A 21,885-nucleotide genomic window follows, 5' to 3' on the forward strand; every position below is an offset into this window, starting at 1 on the left:
CAGATATATGGTCTGCAAATATCTTCTCCCATTCCATGGGTTGCATTTTCGTTCCATTGATTGCTTTCCTTGCCATGAAGAAGGTTTTCATTACTTTTTATTTATTGAGAGGGGCGATTTAGTGTCAAAATCAAACGATTGCCCAACAGCTTGGCAATACCCTTGTGTAACTTTAAGTTGGTGGCGTTCAGAGGTAGCACGTTCTCTAAAGTTGGGTTATCTAGCAGATGATACTGACTTTGTATTAAAGGCATGAGAGCAACAAAATGATGGGAAAGCCAAAACAGTGACGACCACAAATCCATGCTCCATGGAAAAAGCTTCATTTTCATAAAGGAAGAGGGTGTAAATCTCTGCAAAATGTGGGGAGATGTAGGTACTCTCTCCCCCAGAGTACCTCCTGGTAGAAAACATACCAGCAAACGAACACTCTGAAGTCCAAGTTGTCAAGAAGCCTGTGTCCCTTGTAGAGTGGGAAGAAACCACTCCACAATTCTACTATTCTCTAAGCTTAATGAAATGCTAGCAGGCTGCCCTGCTGTTCCCGGTATCTTATATTTCCAGGCCTTGCCACCTGTGCAACAAAAGCAAGCAATCTATTTAGAAGAGTGTTTTTCATTCTCTTAACTCTGAAGGTCTTTATTCTCAGCATGAGATTATTGCAACAACTTAACAAGCCGTGTTTTCTCCCCCTATTTTCCTTTCTTTTCTTTTTGCACCTATGTCCTTTTAAGTCCATTCAGGCCTTAGGGAAACATTTAGTACTTAAGCTTTGGTTTTTCAAGCTCAATCGGGTAGAAAATCTAACACAGAATGTGTGCACAAACGATAGCTCTGCACAATAGAGACGAACAAATAGCACAAAGAGGAAAGAAGAATATGAGTGTTCAGGGAGCAGGGCTGCACTTGAATTCAATTTCCCAACAGCAGACCTGATGCTTGCTCCCAAGATTCCCAGGTTTCAAATTGGTCATATACTGAGGGCCAGTTACCTGGACAATGGAGGGAAATCGCAGTCAGTAATTATGATCTTGGTTCCTGGGTTGTTAGGAGACTAATATTAATCCTGAAATTGTATGAGGAATGTGTTCATCTGGCCATAATTGTATAGTCTTCTTGAAAGCATTTACCAGCAATGCTAATTTAACGCAAATCACCCCAGGGGAGTATTTCTAAGCTAGTGGGGTTGCCAATTTACTGGTTAACTCAGGATAGTTTCTCCAGATCAGAAAAAGCAACAGAAAACTCACAAAAAGATACAGGTATATATTTTTCATTTTCTATCAGATGAACAATTCAGTATAAAGATTATCAGAGCACACACTGTTCTTTGAAACACCAAGTGCCTCTGTTGGCTGGCTGTCAAGTGATCATGAATGTGACTGAGTTACATGCAATTAAAAGCATCATAAGATATTAACACCAGGAGATAATAATGCTGTTTTCAGAAAACACTTCAATTTGAATAAATACATCAGAACCTTGTCTCTCACAGGGAAATATGTATGTAAAATAATTATTCATTCTATACTCTTGATCTCCCTCCACGTTAAAGCATAAACTATAGGTGACTTATTTGTGTTTGTTTTTGCTTTGTGAGAGAAAAGAAGACTGAAAATCCTAAGAAGATTCCAAAAGTGTTACATCTTTAGAAGCAATACAAAAGATCCATAAGCATTTGCTTGAGCTTGCTTTTTAAGATTATTTTTACTGTTTGCAAAAATTTTTACTCTTTTTCATTCCTCCTTTTTGTTGTTCTTCAGTCATTTACTTATTTCATGATAGTTGTCTCATAGGAAAAGCCAAGTTTCCAAATTCTTGGAAGTCAAGTTCCAAGGTTTCGTTTTTGAGACAATGTATTTCTAAGCTTTATAGAGAATGGTATGATGGTCTGTGATTTCATGGATCCCTGGGCCAACTCTGCTGAGAATGATTGGTTAAAGGAATAATTTCTCACAAATGTTAGAGATCTTACGTTGGAAGTGTAGACTTCTTTTTCTCAAAAAAGAGGTTGCTTTGTCCATTGACACGATTATGATATTCAGTTTGTCTCTACCACTGATGGCTAAGATTTGGCATCTTAACAATAAATAAACACCAAGAATAATGGGGATAGAACATTAATATAAATAAATAATTAAATAATAAATAAATAAATAATTCAAAAATTTAAAACTTAAAAAAAAAAGACTTTTCCTTCAATGAATTGTTTTAAATGTTAATATATATTAATTTATTTGTATATATTAATATATTATATGCTATTGAAGTGGTCAAAACAATTTTTATATGTAGATAGCTGGAAAGTTGTATAGCAGGTTTGTTTGAAGAAAGTTGGGTAAGATTTCAAAAGTTGTCTTATTATGTATAATTTATGCAAGTATGCATAAGTACTTGGGAAGATAGAATTGACCCAATCTCTTAGATGTGGTTCATTTATGCTATGGTTGGACCCTATTCTGAACAACTTGGTGTTTCTAGAAGGCTACATAGTTGTAGCCTTCATATTCACATCATATGTGAATTTGTTATTAAATAAGTCAACATACTTCTTATGGTCAATGACCTGAATTTCAGTTTTAAGGAGTTAGGTATTGAATTGTAGGAATTCCTTATATATTTTGTATATAAGATACATGATTTATAGATATTTTTTCCCATTCCTTAGGAGTGTTGGAGGTTGTCTTTTTATTTTGTTGTTTGTTTTTTGCCATGTAGAAGCTTTTTAGTTCAATGTAGTCCCACTTGTTTATTTTTGCTTTTATTGTCTTTTGTGCATTTGGTGTTATATCTAAAAAAATTATTGCGAAGACAAATGTCAAGGAGTTTTCCCCTATGTTAAAGTATGTTCTCTCCATATTCTGTTGAGTTTTTATCATGAAGGGATGCTGTATTTTGTCAAATGCTTCCTTTGCATCTATTGAGATGATCAGATGATTTTTATCTTTCATTCCAGGAACATGATGTGTCACATTTAGTGATTTGTGAATGAATTACATCTCAAAGGTCAAACTCACTTGAACATAGTGTATGATCTTTTAATGTGCTATTTAATTGAATTTGCTAGTATTTTGTTGAGAACTTTTGCACCTCTATTCATCAGGGACACTGGCCTGCAGTTTTCTTTTCTTCGTCTGACTTTGGTATCAGGGCAGTGCTGGCCTTGTAAAATGAGTTTGGGAATGTTCCCCTAAGAGAGTTAATCCTAGTGTTCTTGCCACACACAAAAGAGTGAAGTGATAGACATGTTAATTAGCTTGATTGTTATAATAATTTCACAGTGTTTACATATAGCAAAACTTCACATGGTACATCTTAAATATATATAATTTTATTTGTCAAGTATACCTCAAGCTGGGAAAGATAAAGAATTAAATGAAAAAAATTTATGCAACATTAAATCAAAAATAAATCATTATCATGTTTAAGACTTGAAAATACATGTGACATTGCCAGAGTTAGGAGACCTAAAATTAAATAGTTTGTTTTCTTTAAAAAAACAATGGAGATAGCAGTTTGAATTTGTATCCAGAAGAACAGACAAAGCTATCATAATAATTGGGTGTGATTATGACTCAGATTCCTCTTCCTGGCTGGCTCCAACTGTGTTTCAAATGTCAGTGTCTGTCATTCATCTGGTCATAACTTCTAGAAATCTAAGAATTAGACTACTTCCTACCCCCAGGCCACCACTCCTGGTTTGCTATCCGATTCTACTTTTAATTCCAAGTTTCTCATATCAGTTTCTGGTCTCTTCTGCTCCCACTTTTCCTGATATAGTTCAATGTCTTGTCCCAATGTGATGGTCTTTTCACCAGCTTTCCTCTCTCAACTTTATTCAACTCCATCCTAAGTTAACACTGCTTCTAGAATAGCCTTTCTGAAATACATTTATTTCCTTGATAGTCAACCTCGATGACTCTCCCCTGCACATAGAATCAGGTCCAAATCTGATGGGGCACCAAGCTCCTGAGCTGGGACTGAGCCTGCCTCCTTGTGATCATTAACCATCGTGCTCTTCTGTGGACCTTACAGTTCATTGTATTTTTCTGAAGATTTTTTGTAATTTCTTATCTGTAGTCCTCAGATTTGCCTTTTATTTTTCCTGCCTTGACTTTTTTCTCCTTTGTTTAGAGAATTCAGATTCCTCCTTCAGAGTTCTGTGAAACACTACCTCCATAGAGCTTGTCCTCCTGATTCCTTTAGACAGAAGAACCAATCTACTGACCTGGATTTAGGGCCTAAGGTTTTCTTACAAGCTTTATTTTCTTTTAATGTTTGCTTTGTCATAAGAATGAGCTCCTTGAGAGAAAGAACCAGATCTTATTCATTTTTATGTCTTATTATCTAGCATAGCTCTTGAGACATGGTTGCTCAGTAAGCATTTGCTAGTTGGATGAATGGGTGAATTAAAACTGATCAGAACTGTTCACTACCAGATAAAATTACAAAGTGGACAGCAGGCCTTGCTGGCTTTCCACATAGGAATTTTATGCTTCAGTAATACCACTCATGGTATTACTCAAGTCTCTCCTTCTGGGTGAAGAACTCAAGAGTCCAGGACTTTGATATTTCTCTTTTTTTTTTTTTCCTCCAAACTTAATTGGCAGTAAGAGGTAGTAGCTAAAAGTATGGGCTTTAGGATCAGACTACATGCAACCAAATCCTGCCTCCTTATTTATAAGCTGTGCAAATCTGCTCAAGTCACTAATGTCCTTGTGTTTACTATAAAGTATTTAATTATATATTTAACATGTAATTTAATTATATGTGTGTGTGTGTATATATATATGTGTGTGTGTGTAAAATACTTAATTATTGAACCCATCTCATAGCACTGTGGTGGAGATTAAGTGAGTTAATGCATGTGAAGCAACCAGAATTGTTCTGGATTTCAGTTCCCTAGGACTTTGTTGATCAGTGACTAGAGGGCCTGACAAATGCTAGTCATTTGTCTATCTTCAGTAGACTGAAGTAGAACTTCCGTAGATTTCAGTAGAACTGAAGACGTAAGGATTATAGTGTAATATGTGGTTCTAAAATGTTTGGTTTTAACAGGCTTAATGAGACATGCCAAAGGCCAAAGAAGTGGTTAATGTGTGGGGATTTTGAGCTCCATGAAGGTTTTTAGGTGAAGTTATTTAATCGTTCTTTTGCCATCAAATCATAATTTCCAGCTTTAAGAATTTATTGAAGATTCTCTTTGCTCCGTATGATGCTACTCACATACTGAAGGTTACTAGAGCAGAATTAAAAGAAAAAGATAAGGCTTTATTAAACAGAGTGCAAACAATTTTTTTAATCTAATATGTTTTTGTGAAATATTGGACTTCACAATAGAAACTCAGAAAAGGCATATATACTAAGCTTGGGATAATCATTCAGAGCTTCTTGGTGGCAAAGAGAGAACCATGATTGGTAGATAGATTTGGATGGGAGGTTAAGGAACACGGAGAAAAGAAAAGGCACAGTGTCCATTTGAGAGAACACTTGTCTATTAAATGTATGGGAATTGCTATCAATAGAATCTCTTGGGGGTTCACTTGAGTTCCCATTTCTTATTAAAAAGCCTCAAGATGAGGTTCTTACTCACATATTGCCTTCAAGTATCCTATGTTGTTACTGCACTTGCACTGTAGAGGGAGGAAAACCTCTGTAAAGAATATTGTACAGAAGATGGATTCATGGTTTATTTGTGGTGGATGGAGTGAGTAGGAGGAAAGAGATAAATATTGGATAGTTTGTCTTCAGAGGCACCTTAAAATTCTGAAGCAAAGAGTCTGATAATGAAGGTTAGTTTGCAGTACTATACATTGATTTTCCTAAACATATACTGCATTTTTGCCTATCATTCAAAGGAATCTTCATATGTTCTTCATGAGGACTTTCATCCTCCTTATCTCCTACGGATAATCTACCAGTGAAAAATTACTCTGAAAGTGATCATTTATTTCTGAAAGATAACGGAAGAACTGGGGTGGATGGTCCTTTGTATGTCTGTAGCTTCTGGAAGGTCTTCAATCATTAGGGGATGACCTACATCTCCATAATTATTGCCCCCCAAAATGGATTTTCAGGATATACTAATGGGTGAAAAAAATCATCTCAGTCTTCCATAATTTTGACCGCATATGTCATTCAGTGTCTGTGGGCAGTTTCTCTCATCAGCAGGGAGAATGTCTTTGATGGTGTAATGGCAGAATCACAGTGGATCATATTCTTCCATTCAAATGATGTTCTGATTAGCTTTGAACTTTTTTTTTTTTTTTTAAGATTTTATTTATTTATTTGAGGACAGGCAGAGAGGCAGGCAGAGAGAGAGGGGGTAGGAAGCAGGCTCCCCGCTGAGCAGAGAGCCTGATGCGGGACTCAATCCCAGGACCCTGAGATCCTGACCTGAGCCGAAGGCATAGGCTTTAACCCACTGAGCCACACAGGCGCCCAGCTTTGAACATTCTTATTTGCTTGGGAGTTAGCATAAGCTGGTAGCCTTATATTAGGTACCTGAAAAAAATCTATTGTAGTATGAGTATCAGCAGATTGATCAAACAGGACATGACAAGAGCCCTGTCACTTTCTAGAATCTTCAAATTAAAAGAAAGAAGGATAAATGCTTTTCAGTTCTCTGTACTCAAACATGAGCTTTGATGGTTTTTTTTGTTTTTTTTTTTTTTTTTTGGTATGATTATATATATTTGATAGGGACTGTTTAAGGAACAGACTTGCATGTCTTACAGCTCTGAGTATGAATCCTCTTTCCACTCATACTGAGCCATAATTTCTCCAATTTTTTCATCTGTAAAATAGGATTAAATAAGCCAATGTATATAAAGCACTGGTAAATAATAGGACTTGTCAGGGAGGAAGACTGATATATGGTGACCTTTGTCTACCTATTCATAATTTGTTTTGTGATTAACGGCAACTATTTATAAAAGAAACAAACTACTTTTCCAAAAACTCTTATTCATTTGATCCTCAGGGCCTGAGACTCTATGAAAAGAAAGCTGTGGGCAAAACTCTGGTACAGAGGCCTGACTGGGGACTCTCTTGGGGCGTTCCCATTTGGGACGTGTTCACCATGCCAACAGGAGAGAGATACTTTCACTGTTTGATGTACCCTTATTATTCCCATGTACCATGTGGTCAAAAGCCTCATGGAAACGGGTTTCTAGTTATTAGAATTCAATGACCTTTGGAACGTGATTAATCTTTCCTTTATGTCCCTGTCGGTAAAATTAAAATAACGTTTACACCACCTACTGCAACATGGACTTAAGGATGAAATGAAATGATATTAGTAATTGCAAACACAGAATGCTTACTCGGTCCTAGTAACTGCTCTGAGCTGTCTACATGCATTAACTCAGCTCTTCTTCTAAAAGCCTTTGAAGATGGGTACTACTATGTATTTTACCAGCACAGTGGCAACACTTTACTCATTCATCCTATACATTCCAACCAAGAATCTACATGTTTATGCATACGAAAGTCACATGACTTTATGATAGAGTGGGGATGTGGCCTGAGGCAGTCTGGCTCCACACCATATCAACGTCTCAGAGATTTTGACAGCACTTTGCCATCAGTAAATGACAAAGGCCTGGAAGGATCATGTGTACTTTGGCTTTCTACCTGTGGGTAAGAGGAGTCTGAGTGGATTGGGAATCCCACTCACAACCCAGGGAGGGAGGGAGCCAACAGCTGGTTTCATTTTTTGAGGAAGTCTGTGAAATGCAGTCAGCCTGAGGATAAGACGCAAGGAAGGTGGACTTTAAAACCAAATTTTATATGCAGCAGAACTGGAAACCTGGGGCCATTTATTCATTCATCCATCTACTCAGTATCTGGCATTATGTTAACAGTTGAACACAGATGAAAAACCTGCAGTTTTTTTGTTTTTTAAATGCCCACTGTCTGGTGAAGACAGCAGGTATTGGAGGTCATTCTGTTGTCTACTGGCATGGACTTGACTATCTCGGTTGCTCTGATCGACTGTTCCACCATTTGCAAATGAGGATACACTCTCCTACCTTACATGGTTTCTGGAAGATAGTAGAAATGGGCTGTATCAAGTGTCTGTAGCCAGTCACTGAAAAAATAGCTGCTAAGGTCACGAAGGTGGAGTGTGGAGAGAGCTGAAGTTGGAGAACCCAACTGCACACTCTAGTGACGGTCACACAGAGAATGTTTAGCAGAGACAAGGGATGGTTGGTTTTTCATATTAGCAAATGCCCCTTGGTAGCAGAGTGGAGGCTGGACTGCATAGGGACTAGGTTGAAGAACAGAACATCCTTTAGGAAAGTATTAAAAAATAGAGAATGAGGGCCTACAGGGTAAAGAGAGGTTATGGATTTGGGACAGAAACAAGAGAAATTTTGGAGATAGTTTCCTACCTCTTAAATAGAACTATTTTGTGGGGTTTAAAAATGGATCTTAGGAAAGAGCAAACATGAAAATAATTTGTTTCTTTTTGTCGTTGTTTGTTTGTTTGTTTTTGGGAGACAAATCCTATTTAGAACATTTCTCTTGATTGTGAGTCAGAGGAAAGATAGGTATTCTGGGTGTTAGTTTTCTGCCTCTGAGCTCTCTCATCTCCCCTACCAAAGGGTCAGCAAGGATCACTTTATTTTGGGCCTTTGGCACCCTTTGACAACAGCTTTCTAGAACATACCTCACCATATTGCACTTATTTTTCATGACTGTCTCCCTGAGTAGGTGGAAAACTCAGTGAATGGAGAACATCTTTTTTCCCCCTCAATTGCTCAATATTTAGATAATGTGTGGCACAAAGCAGGTATTCAGTACACGTTTGTTGAATACATGAATGAGTAAGCAAACGAGAGCATAGCAGTTAAGCTTAAGATCCCTGGAGTAGGAATGATAGATTTTGAATCCTGATTCCACCACCAGATACTAGCAGAACAACAACCTTCTAAGCCTCATCTATGAAATGGAAATTACAATATCATAGTGTTGCAGTGAGGTTAAATGGCACAAATATATGCAAAGTGCCTAGTCTACTCCCTGATACACAATAAATATTTATTTAATTAAATGAGAGCTACCACTATCACAATCACTATTATTATCATGAAGACATCTGGACTTGTAATTCCTAACCATTTTCCCCCAACCCTCTATTCTCTGCTGCTCAATATAGTTCTGATTTGAAAAATCAAATTGATGGAAACAATGATTATGGTAACAAAACTTAAAGCCTATAGCCTAGGTAGATTTTTCTTTCATCCTTCCAGCTTGCTGTCTTACTATTTGCCCTCATACAATCAAAACCCTAGCATGTATCTATGTATCTATCTATACAACTGTGCACACACTACACACACACACATAAACATCTAGGAGATATATATGTGTAAACACATAGATCTCCTGCATTACTTATATGTCCTAATATCATATGTCTTTATAGGCATAGATATTTTCTTGCCACAGAGAAATATTGAAGGAGGAACATCAGCTCACTGGGAGCCCAGAAACAGAAACAGCTTGACCTTAATGTGGTGGTTAGGCAAGTGGTTGTCTTTGAAGAATTAGACCAATATAAACAGGAGTCACTGGGACAATTGGAAAGTAGTTTTCACAGCTTTGTTTTCTTACCAACTGACCAAACATAAAAGATGAAACCCAATATGTGGCAAGGGCTCCCCTTTTGTACACTCTCTCCAACACCATCCACATTTCCAAATAATTTGTTTGAGAAGCACACTTTGTGCTTTTTATTAAGCTCATGATTGGGCTGGATTTCTCTGTATTAGGAGACTTAATTTGTCAGTGAACTATAGCTTCAGGTTGGCCATCTGGAAAAATAAACTTCTCAACAGCCATGTAATTTGTCTTTTGTCTGGTTTCAGGCAGTGGATTTTTGGGGATTAGTATTGAACAAACAGCAAGCAGGCGCTTTCTTGGCTCCTTGAAGCCCTCTCCCTTCTCCAAAGGGTTATCTTGCTAAGTTACAAGTTAACAAATGGTTCTTACTCCTATAATGCCTTTGTCAACACTATGTATATATGAACCTAATTTTCAATAAAACAAAACAGCTTTCCTTTTCTACTTGGAGAGGCAATGCCATATGGACCAGAGTCTAAGGTCAGAAAAAGCATATTGCCTGGAACACAGGCCAACACACCAGCTGTGCCCTTGCACCAGAAGGTGAGGGGGTGTCACGAGGAGACCTTTCTCTCTCAGCCCATGATGTTCACCTCCCACCCCCACTTCAGCCCACCAAGTGACTAGTCCAGTTGTTGGGGAAATGTCTTGAGAGACAATTCCCATGTTGTACTAAAATGAATTGTAAGTTTTTCTCCCAAAGTTTTCAATACCAGATCACCTGTTTTAGATCCCAGCATGTAAGATGTAGAGCTAGGCAAAGCCATGTCAAACATCATATTTGCTCAGATAAACACCATAATTCCTGGTAACTTGTACTTGTTACAGTTCCAAGAACAGTTGCAGAAATATTCTCCCTTTTCCTTTCCTTGAAAAGGAAGCGATTTCCTTGATCAGGAAGAAGGTGTGGTTAAAATATGGGTTAAGGGGTCAGGTAAGTCTGGGTTCCTGACCTGATTCAGCCCCTTATTACCCATGTGAACTTAGCTCAATTACTTAGCTTTCTAAGCCTCCATTTTTCCATATGTATTTCAGGGTTAATGCAACTAATAATATGACTAATAATCAGGGCTCCATTTCATAAGATTATACTGATGACATGAGACAAGGTAGACATGTGAGGTGCTAACACAAGTCTGGCAAACATACCCAATACATTTCAAAACTAAAGCTAATTAGGATAAGTGTCATTTGTTAGGCTCATACCACATACTCCGCTAAACTGTGCTAGGTATTTAATATAATAATTATACCTACATTTTACAATAGGCATTGTGTGCCAAGAACTAAACTAATGATTTCATAGCAACTATTTCTATGGTACAAGAGTTGTTGAAATTCAGGGAAGTTCACTAGTATTTTTAAACTCACTTGTGGAGTCAGGATTTAAATTTGGAGGCTCAGATTTTGCTTTTGCTCAACTGCTAAATTCCTGAATATAGGAAACCAGGAAAAAACAGTGACTTAGTTAGGTCATATGATTTCTCACAGTCTTCATAGAACACAGAAGTGTCCTTGCTTATCTCTGCTTATCATGCATGCTTAGTGTCTTTATCCAAGTCTGGGTGAAAGAAACCAAATTACCTTCAGGTGCTCCATCAAAGAGGTTTACCATCACAGTCAAAAGCTGCAGTGTTCTACCAATCTGTAGGAGTTTGCTAGTTTGCTAAGGCTGCTCTAACCGAACACCATGAACTGGTGGTTTAAACAGGAGAGATTTATTGCCTCGCGGTTCTGAAGGCTAGAAGTCTGAAAAGGCATTGGCAGGAGAGGTTCCTTCCAAAGGCTGTGAGGCAGGGATCCTTTCCAAGTCTTTCTATTGGCTTGTAGATGGCTGTCTTCTTCCTTTGTCTTTTTTTTTTTTCCTTTAAGATTTTATTTATCTGACAGACAGAGATCACAAGTAGGCAGAGACACAGGCAGAGAGATAGATGGGGAAGCAGGCTCCCTGCTGAGCAGAGAGCCCGATGTGGGGCTCAATCCCAGGTCCTTGGGATCATGACCTGAGCCGAAGGCAGATGAGCCACCCAGGCGCCCCTTTCCTTTGTCTTTTTATACCATCTTCTCTCCGTGCATATCTCTGTGCGCAAGTTTCCCCTTTTATGATGAGATCAGTCTATTGATTAGGACCCATGCTAATGACCTCATTTTTAACTTGACTGTAAAAAGTCTATTCTCCAAATAAGGGCAAATTCTGAGCTAGTAGGGGCTTAGAATTCTGACGTATGAATTTGGGGTTGGGGACATAACTAACCTATTAGTGGGAATTTGCCTTGTCTGCTGCAAAGTTCATGAAATGTGGCTTGAATTAGAGAAAAGAATACCATCAGCTTAAATATTTTAATCTCAAAGCCATTTTTTCTTGCTTTCACTCTCTTTCTCTGTTACCTGCCATCCCACCAGACCCACCAAAATGTAATTCATTCTATGCAAGTTATTATTATTCGACACTCTTCATTTTTCTTTATAACTTCTTAGGGAAGGCCCTTGTTATTCTCTGTCACAGAAAATGTAACCCATTAGTGGAAAATGTTGCTTGCTTAACCTGAAACCATTCTCCCCAAAGGTTCTTCCTTCTTGTGACAACTTGTCCCCAAAATGCCAGATGAATGTCTCTCTCTCTCTTTCTCCCTCTTTTTTCCCCCTACAGCATGAAGCAAGGTTTCTCAACCTTAGCACTATTGACATTTTGGGCCAGATAATTTTTGTTGTTGAGGGCTGTCCTGTGTATTGTAGGATGGCTAGTAGCATCCCTGCCCTCTTCCCAGATTCCAGGAACACCAGCCTAGTTGTGATAAAAATGTGTCCAGACATTGACAAATGTCTCTTGGTGGGGGTGGGGGTGGGGAACAGAATCATTCCTTTTCATTAATGACTGAGCTAGAATGGGCATGTTTGTGACCTGTGGTAGGCACTCAAGAAATGATATTTTCCTTTCTTAACATTTCCCTAATTTAGACCTTCTCCATGTCTCTGTTTCAGCCTTCTTTATTATCAGCAAATGTTGCCCATTAAAAATGAGTAACATCTTAAAATTTCAACTTCATCTAAGACATGTCTCAAAGATGTCCTACTGATCTCTCATATGTGTCTCCTCAGTGTCCTACTAGACATTTCTATTAGATTGTCTAACTATTATCTTAAAATAAGCATACCTAAATGAAACTCACAATTTTATCCACTCAAAATCAATTCCATTCCTAACTTTATTATTTTAAATAATGGAATCACTTTTTGTAGCCCACGAATTTGTGAGATGTAAGTACATACAGACTCTTACGCATTGTTGCCTCTGGTGGACCTAAGGTTGTATTCTATGACTTAGTATAGGCAAGTCATGTAGGCTCTCTGAGGTCATTAACACATTATTTAAGTACAGTTTTGAGGCATAAGACTAGTATATGTTAAGAAAATGACATACTCATTAGGGCCTTAATAAATGTCAGATGGGACTGTTTTATTAGGAATAATGAGATGAGCAATTTCATATAGAATAATTGATGCCTTTGTGGGGTAGTAGATTGGGAGAGCATACCTACTGTTGACATTAAGTAGTTGTGTGTGACCTTAGGCTCATCGCCAAGTCTTATACCCACAAAAATTCAGCAATATCCCCTCCATCACTGGAATGTGGTCATGAAGAAAACACTGGAAGAACAAAGCATCTCACATGGGTACAGAGATAATCCACTTTATGGTAAATAGTATCTTAGCTGGGGTTCAGAGATTTCCCCAAACCATGTTGTGACAGAGCGTCGTAATGTGTGCTAATGTCTGTTTCATAGGTTAGATGGTCATATATCTCAGGGTCAACTGTTGGCCCAGATAGGAGAATCTTAAAATATCAATAGCGTGCTGGAAGACATTTCTTCTCTCTCCCCCCTAGGAATGATTAGTACTAGTTCTAGACTTTCAGTGCAGGCAAATGTGCATTCAAGATAATTCATAACATTTCTGGGAAAATCCCAAGTATTCTAAAAGCTGACTCTTTTTCCTAACAAAGTGAACACAGGTCGGCTGGGGCCCAGCTCCATGCATTCCCCACTTTTGTTATTCTCCGTCATTCATCAGCATTAGTGTTAATTTAGGTGATTGAACACATCCTATATCTTGCCATAGTACTTGCCTAGAATTTTTTTTAATTTTTTATTTTTTTAAACATATAACATATTATTTTGTCTAGAATTTTGATGTCATTTGATACTTTCTAGTACGATAAGTTCAATGTAAATGGAAAAACTCTCCTCCTGCTAATTGTGTGTCAACTATAGGCAAGGAAAAAGAATTTTCTTTCTACCCTTTAGATTTCTTAGCTGAGAGCCCTGTAATACAAGACAGGTTAACAAGGGAGAAACAGAAGTTTGCTAATATGTATACCTCATGCATACATGGCAGATATACAGGCAAAAATGAGTAACTCTCTGAGGTGGCTTAGTATTCAGGCTTACATATTGTGTTAATTGGGAAAAAGGAGGGGTGATACAGGCCTTTGAGGGGAGAGTAAATAGTTTTTTGGAAAGACATATGAGCCCTCAGAAGAAGGCATAGGAGGTTTTTGGCAAAGGTTGGGTGTGGCATCAACTTCTAGTCTCCTCTCCTCGGACAAAGGTCAATCTTTCCTGGTTGATGAAACTCCTGGGTAGAAGTTTTATGATAGCTGATTTCCTTTTGGAGTATCTATCTTTAGGCAGATAAGGAAATTCAGGAAACGTTCTTTCCTGCATTTTGTCTTTTAAGTGCCTACAGCTCAAAATAATCAATATATCAAAGCAGTGTATTTGGGGGTGGCATGTCATATTTTGGGGTAGCGTATTACATTCAGAAACCATAGGATTGGTGAGCTACCCGTCCAGCCTGAAACTGGTTGAGAATTCTCTAGGAGCTCAGAGAATGTTAGCCTAACTACTGATTCTTTACAAGAGACCTCATACACCATGTCTGCTGACATGGACAAGCTTCAAGAGATTTTCAGATCCCAAATGTAGTATTGGCTACTCCCAGACAGTGCTAGGAAAGACTCTTAGAAGAGCACATCTTTTGTTTGAATACGAAAGAAAAAGACAGGGTATTATTGCAACACAAGCTCCTAATGCTTCTGAAGTGAATCTTCAGAAGATTCACCAGGAGGCAAACTTCATCCTGGGGTGTGGAAACAGAGTTTCCGGAGGGAGTGAGATTTATTTGAATTTGTATACTGATGGATTTCTTGGACGGCACTGGGGGTGGGGAATCTGTTGGGGGTGGGGAATCTGTGGTGATGGGGAGGAGGGAGGAATAAAAAAGCAGCCTTTCTTCTTATGAGCTACAGCCTGTCACTTAAGGGCATGTGCCTGATTATTTCTCTTTCATGCATGGGTGCCCTGTTCTCTGAAGGTGTTATGAAAAATTGCCAAGAGATAAATTCAACTGTTTATGAGAATCATTACGTGGCTCTGTATTTTTTTCCCTGGCACCCTCCAAGATCTATAATTTGAAGCTGAGCAGCTGTTTTCTGGTGCCTGTAAATAAAAGTATTTAAATATGTCTTAAACACATTGTTTAGAAAACGTACGCAAAACAGGATGCCTTTCTAGCACTCGGGAACCTACAAGAAGGGAATGAAACCTTTTTCACTTGACTACTGCTAACATTGTGTGACTGGGATAGTGTTACAGTCTCTCAGTGCTGGTTATAAAGATGATAATTAAGTAGGAGGTCCCTGTAGCCTTCTTACCAACTTAGAAGCATTTCTCCTTCTCAGATTTCAGCTACTGCCTCACCTAAGTGGGAGCTGGAAAAGCAAAATAAGAAGACCTTTGAAGCCACACAATGTCTGGTCTGTCTCGGCTAACTGTGTCGTAATATAACTGATATTATAGCAGGTAGCAGGAAAATACATGTCAGGAACAATACAATTCCACATTCTGTTTATAGCTGGGAGCAGAATTTGTACCACCAGACTCATGGGCAATCCTTTTCTCACTGCCTAGGGAAGGTAGTGGCTGGTCAACTGTTGACTGGAAGTTATTTCTCAAATGGCTATCACGCAAGTACTAGTTTATGAAAGTATAATTAAAAAGCCAAGTCTTTCAACTCAAAAGAGTATGTTCCAGTATTCCTCTTTTTCTTCATGCCTGCTCCAACAACTCATCTCACGACTCCTACGATGACATTCAGTTTGTTTCTCCAACATATATGTGAAAAGGGGAGACAAAGCCTTTTAGTCATTGGAGTAGGTTTGTAAGACTATGGCTTATCTACTAAGTATCCATCTGTGTTTAGTTGAGAGGCCATCACTCTCCCATTTCCTATTTTCTATGAAGAAAAGCATTCTGTTTCACTCTGGTTAGGTAGGCAAAGGAAAGATAAGAAAAAAGAAGTCGGGATTGCCACATTTTGTTGTATAAGGGGAAGAAAAAAGGATTTCCCTGTGAATTTGTGTCATAAAGGTCTATGGATTCAGTTGCCTTTCTAATAAAGCTGCTACATTTTTGCCACAGTGCTCCCCTTTCTTTTGGAATTGGAGAGTTTCAGCTTTGAATCATTTCACTGGGGTAGAGTATACTGTACAGGCCTCTTGGTCTTCAAGATTTCTGGTACATCCTGAAGGCACCAGATTATCTTATATCCAGAACCACTTGCCAAAACCTGAGGGAAATTTGCTTAATGAAGGTAACCATTTTGGGAGCCCCTGAATCCAAACTCATTTCAGGCCAGTGTCCAAGACTATAAAGTGTCAAATGCTAAGCTGACCAAGTACTGTGTGAAGACCTGACTGAACTCTTTATTCAAAAGGGTGAGCTTAAAGAAAGAATCAAGGGGGAAATCATCACTTCCTCAAATCTGATTGAAGGTTGACAGGGATCAAGGAAAACTTCAATAGCTTGGAAACTGGTCCCCAGGAAAACAATGAATAGGGCCTGGAAGAAAAGAAAGGAAGATTTGCTGATTAGCTCCCCCCGTGGAGTGAGTCTCTGCCACTTGGCTTCCTTTGATGAGATTACAGACTTCTGAAACTCCTTCCCACCAGGAACATAGACATGTTGAAAGAACATCCTTCTAACTAGGCAGGGACACATTCCTTGTTCTTGGGAAAGTACATTATTTTGCTCTCTGGAATGACTTAATCATGTTTTCATCCTTAAGACCAGAACTTTGCTTCAGGAGATTCTGAACCAATATTGTCTAAGGAGTTTAGGTTTATTTGAGGAAATGGCAAGAATTCCAGATAGCTAAATCACTGTATTTTCATCTTTCTACAATATTCCTCAACAGGACAAAGAGACCTTAATGAACCTCTTCTATTTCTTGTCCTTAAGATTGTTCCAATCTTGATTCCCCACACCCCACCCCAAATGGGAAAGGGGGATACAAGCTAACTTTTTATTGATTTGAATACCATAAACTAACAAATAATTTCTGCCTCCTTTCTTTTCATATGCCCTCAACTCTCACTGCATCCATCTACTCCAACTCATGCCGTCATATTTTAAGGTACTGAGAGTTGAATAGGATTTTAGTTTAAAGCTTCCAAGCTAACCAGGAAGCCCTATTTCTGACTTATGGTCATTACATCTTCCTTAAAACCATCAGTCTAAGGGGACCTTCTTGGTTGACCTGATGAATTTGGTACATTGAGTCTTTAATTCACCACCCTCCACATACACCTTCCCCTCATTTCTCTGTTATTCTAACCTCATGTATCCTTCAAGGCCCAATTTAAATCCCGCCATTTCCTTCTCAACTTCTTAGACTAAAGATGATCATATAAACTTTTAAATCTAACAAAATTATAGACCCTCAGTCATTTAAAACTCAAAGGGAATGTACAGATGTTCTAATATAGTCCTTCATTTTATAGATGTGGGCCTGAAAATGAGGAAGCACTGATAGGAAATCAGGCTATATACTACATTTTGACATCCTCTTTAAAGCAGCCATGAACAGTTTAATTTTTCTTTCTTAATGCTGCAGATCTGTATTTTTTCCCTCCCATCTGCAAGCTTTTGAAGGCAATGATTATAATTTCTATGTCTATGTATTTTGCAGTGACATTTCATACATACCAGGTTGTTCTAACTCTGTGCTATCCACGAACTTTTTATGATGGTACAAATGTCCCATAACGTCTGCACTGTCCAGTATGGTAATCACTAGCCACATGTAGCTTTTGAGCACTTGAAATGTGGTTAGTACATCTGAAGAAGTGAATTTTTAAAGTTATTTCATGTTCATGTTCAATTTATATAGCCACATGCCTTTAACACTTACATTGACAAGGCAACTCTCATTCATTTGTTAATTCCCTGCAACTGAGGAAAAATTACAGCACATTTGTTGGCTTGATAACATCTTTAATACTGTTTGAATCAGAATAATAGAGGTTTAGAGATGGAAGGGGCCAAGTTGCATCACTTCAATTAATACCCCCAGAAAAGTGAACACCTTTGTTCAAGGTCACATGGTTAATTAGGAACAGAGCTGGCACCAGGCATAGGCTATAGTTTTTCTTTTTTCTTTTTTAAATAATTCTTTGTCATAATGTCTTGGGTAAGGTTGGAGGAGGAATCAGTAAGTAAGTAAGAAAGGAAAAACCAGCAGAAAGTAAAAAAATGTATATATGATGAGAATGAGTGAGGATTATAGATAAGGAAGAAGAGAAGAAAGGATGTCATATAAGAGTAGAGAAATCGGTCAAAGGCTGGAGATGAAGGAAGGAAAAAAAACTTAAAAGCTCATACTTTCAACCACAGGCTGGTGTAAATGAAGAATTTCCTTCTCAATGCAAAACAATGTTACTGTAATAAATCAGGGACCATTTCATAGGTGTACCCGGGATTACACAATGAGGAAAGGTTAGTGGTTACTGAGCCATGACAAAGCCCTAATACTAATGAATTACATTCCTCAAAACCTTTGTGAGACCAATCAAAGAACTCTCTTTGAATGGGCATGGAATGTTAACATCTGGTTCACCAAATGGAGATAACAGTTTCATCCAAAGCCTCAGCTGGTCAAGCTTTTATCTCTCTCTGTTGCCTCTGATCCCACTTGATCCTTCCTTTTGCTTTGAAGCTAAGTGAAGGAAAGACATCACTGAAGTGTGTTGGATTTTGTGGTGTGTAAGAGACCTGGATGGTAGAAACACTGGTGCAGGTGAATTAAATCTGAAGAGTGCTCCAGATGCCCCTCTCCATACAGAATCAGGAGGTCCAACAACCTTTCAAGAGAAAGAATCTGTGCAGAGACTGTAGTTAATCATTAAATAAGAGAAGCAACTGGTTTCCAAGAGCTCAGTGGTGTTCAGAAGAGGAAGTCACATTTTTGTTTGTTTCGTAGTATTCTGTATTTCATAGAGGGAGGGAAAAACTAAGACTAAAATCTGAAATGTTATGCTCTGTAAACCGCATTTTGTTTCTTTGTACCTTTTCCCTTTCTGGCAGGGAGTAAAATGACACATTTTCTGAGTGCGTGGAATATTTGTTTTCTTACCAATTTAATGGTTGTTCAGTTAGGTCATATGCATAGCAAGCTTTCCTCTTGCACCTCAGATACTACTTTACCTGTTGACATGGCATCAGTTTCAAAGTCACAGACTTAGGTTAGAATTTATTCATTTAGGGGACTCCTGGGTGGCTCAGTCAGTTAAGCATCTGACGCCTGGTTTTGGCTCAGGTCATGATCTCTGGGTCTCAGTCTCAGGGTCGTGAGATTGAGCCCTGAGTCAGGTTCTGTGCTCAGTGGGAGCCTTCCTGGATATTCTCTCCCTCTGCTCCTTCTCTCCATCATGTGCATATGCTCTCTCTCTCTCTCAAATAAATAAATATTTAAAGAAAAAAATTTATGCATTTAGGATTCTGTGGTGGGGCCAACCATCAGTCCCTTATTCTCTTATTCTTATCTAATTCTCTCTCCATTCCTTCCACCCATTTTCTTCTTCTGAGGTTGTCTGTTTCTTATTAATACTACCACCCATCTCAGTCTGCATTAGAGGTCTGTGGGTGCGGGAGGCATTTTTGACTGTCTCTTTTCTCTTATACCCTACCTCTAGACAATTGCTCCATCATGCAGCTTTTCTTTCCACACTATGTCACATTTGTCTTCCTTTTATTTCATTGCCTCTACCCTAAATCAGGGTGCTGTTAGTTTTCTCTTTTGTCACCAGTGTTTACTAAATCATTCTAGAGACTGGGATGAATTTTATCACTCTGTATCTCAAAAACTTTCAATAGTATGAGACACTTATAAGGAAGAAGAAAGAGAAAGAGAAGAGGAGGAGGAGAAAGAGGAAAAAAAGAAAGGGAGAGGAAGTTGCCAGTGGAACAAACTACAAAACTAAGAAACTTTACTGTATATAAGAATTAAACACATAGTGCTGATAGCAAGTCAAATCAACGGAAAATTAGATTTCATGCAATAGTTGTGAATAATTGCTTTAAAATATTTAAGTTGGATTGTTACCTTCCAGCACACCAAAATGACTTTCAGATTGATTAGAATGTTAAATGTAAATACAAATTCTATATATAATTGCAAAATATGGGAAATAATTATTTCAGGTAAAGATCAGAAAGTTCTTTCTAAATAAAATAAAAGCAAAAGAAGAAAGAATAATGTAAAAGATTAAACATAATATAAGCACTAAAAAAATCTGATAAAAAAATCCATTCTCAAAATTCAAAAGCAAAAGGCTACCTGGAAAAAATATTTCCAGGATATATGGCATACAAAATATGAGTGCATTGAAAATATCCAGATCTCTTACAAATCAGCAGAGAAGAGAATACTTTAAAAGAAAAAAAATTGCAAAGATTATGGAGAGGGAATTTACAAAGAATATATATGATCTATACTATGAAAAAAATAAAAAGCATCAGGGTTATTGCGCTTTTTTTCTTTGTGTAATCTTCCATTGTTTAAAGCTCATAAAATCCCTCTCATTCCAGGATGAGTCAGTCACATTTTTTCTAGTTTATGTTTTCATTTGCTTTTAATATTTTAAGTCACTCAATTTATTTGGATGTATGCTCTGAGATATTAGAGTTAACTCAATGGCACTCTCTTCCCTCCTTCCTAGATGGAAAGCCCCTCAAGGGCAGGAGTGATATGCTATTTTTTTTGTGGACCCTGCAGTGTGTAGCAAGTGCACTGTCCACAGTAGTCAACACAGGAAGGGCAAAGAGGATCAGAGAAGTTTTGAAAGAGGACACATCTTTTTTTTTTTTTTTTTACACATTTTATTTATATAGTTGAGACAAAGAGGCGGGGAAAGAGAGCATGAGTGTTGGGAAAGGACAGAGGGAGAGGGAGAAGCAGACTCCTTGCTGAGCAAGGAGCCCCACATGGGGCTCCATCCCAGGACCCTGAGATCATGACCTAAGCTGAAGGCAGGTCCTTAACTGCCTGAGCCACCCAGATGCCTCGAGAAGACACATCTTTTAAGGTTAGTTTTAAAAGTCTAAAATGTCTTCAAGTATTGTAGGTTTTCTTTTTTCTCCATTTGTGCATCTCTTTTGGGTTAAACATGGCTCAAAGGCAAAGCTTCGTGACTTAGACAAGTGTGCTGAAGAAAGACAAATGAGAATTTGAACACTGACACTACTGATTGCTTTACTCTAAGCCTCAGTCCCTCATTTATAAAATACAGATGCTGCTTACTACTTGTATGGTTATTAAGAAGAGAGAAACCCATGTTTGTAGTTATTAAGAAGATAGAAACCCGTGTTTCTATCTTCTTAAGATAGATCACCTTACTGGTTCCATTCCCTTTTTACTCCCTTACCTGTTATTCTGAAGTGGAAATGTAGTAGACTGTGTGAAAACATCTCAAAACGTGGGATTGTTTTTTTTTTAAAAAAGATTTTATTTATTTACTTGAGAGAGAGACAGTGAGAGAGAGCATGAACGAGGAGAAGGTCAGAGAGAGAAGCAGACTCCCCATGGAGCCAGGAGTCCGATGAGGGACTCGATCCCGGGACTCCAGGATCATGACCTGAGCCGAAGGCAGTCGTCCAACCAACTGAGCCACCCAGGCGTCCCGGATTTTTTTTTTTTTTTAACAGCATAAAGTACTATTAATTGAAATCTTGCTCCACATTTAAGTGTGAATTGTTTGTTACAATTTTGTTGATAAATTAAATGGAGGTAATGTTTGGGTGAGAAGATTCAGAGGAGGTAAATAAAAGTAAGGAAACAGAGCAAAGTGAAATGTGAAAAACAAATAATTAAAGAAATTCTAATGGGAGTGGAGTCATGTAGTAGAAATGGCCTGGATGT

This window comes from Mustela putorius, unplaced genomic scaffold (assembly GCF_011764305.1).
Source record: "Mustela putorius furo isolate JIRA1106 unplaced genomic scaffold, ASM1176430v1.1 tig00000421_pilon_pilon_pilon, whole genome shotgun sequence".
NCBI lineage: Eukaryota > Metazoa > Chordata > Mammalia > Carnivora > Mustelidae > Mustela > Mustela putorius.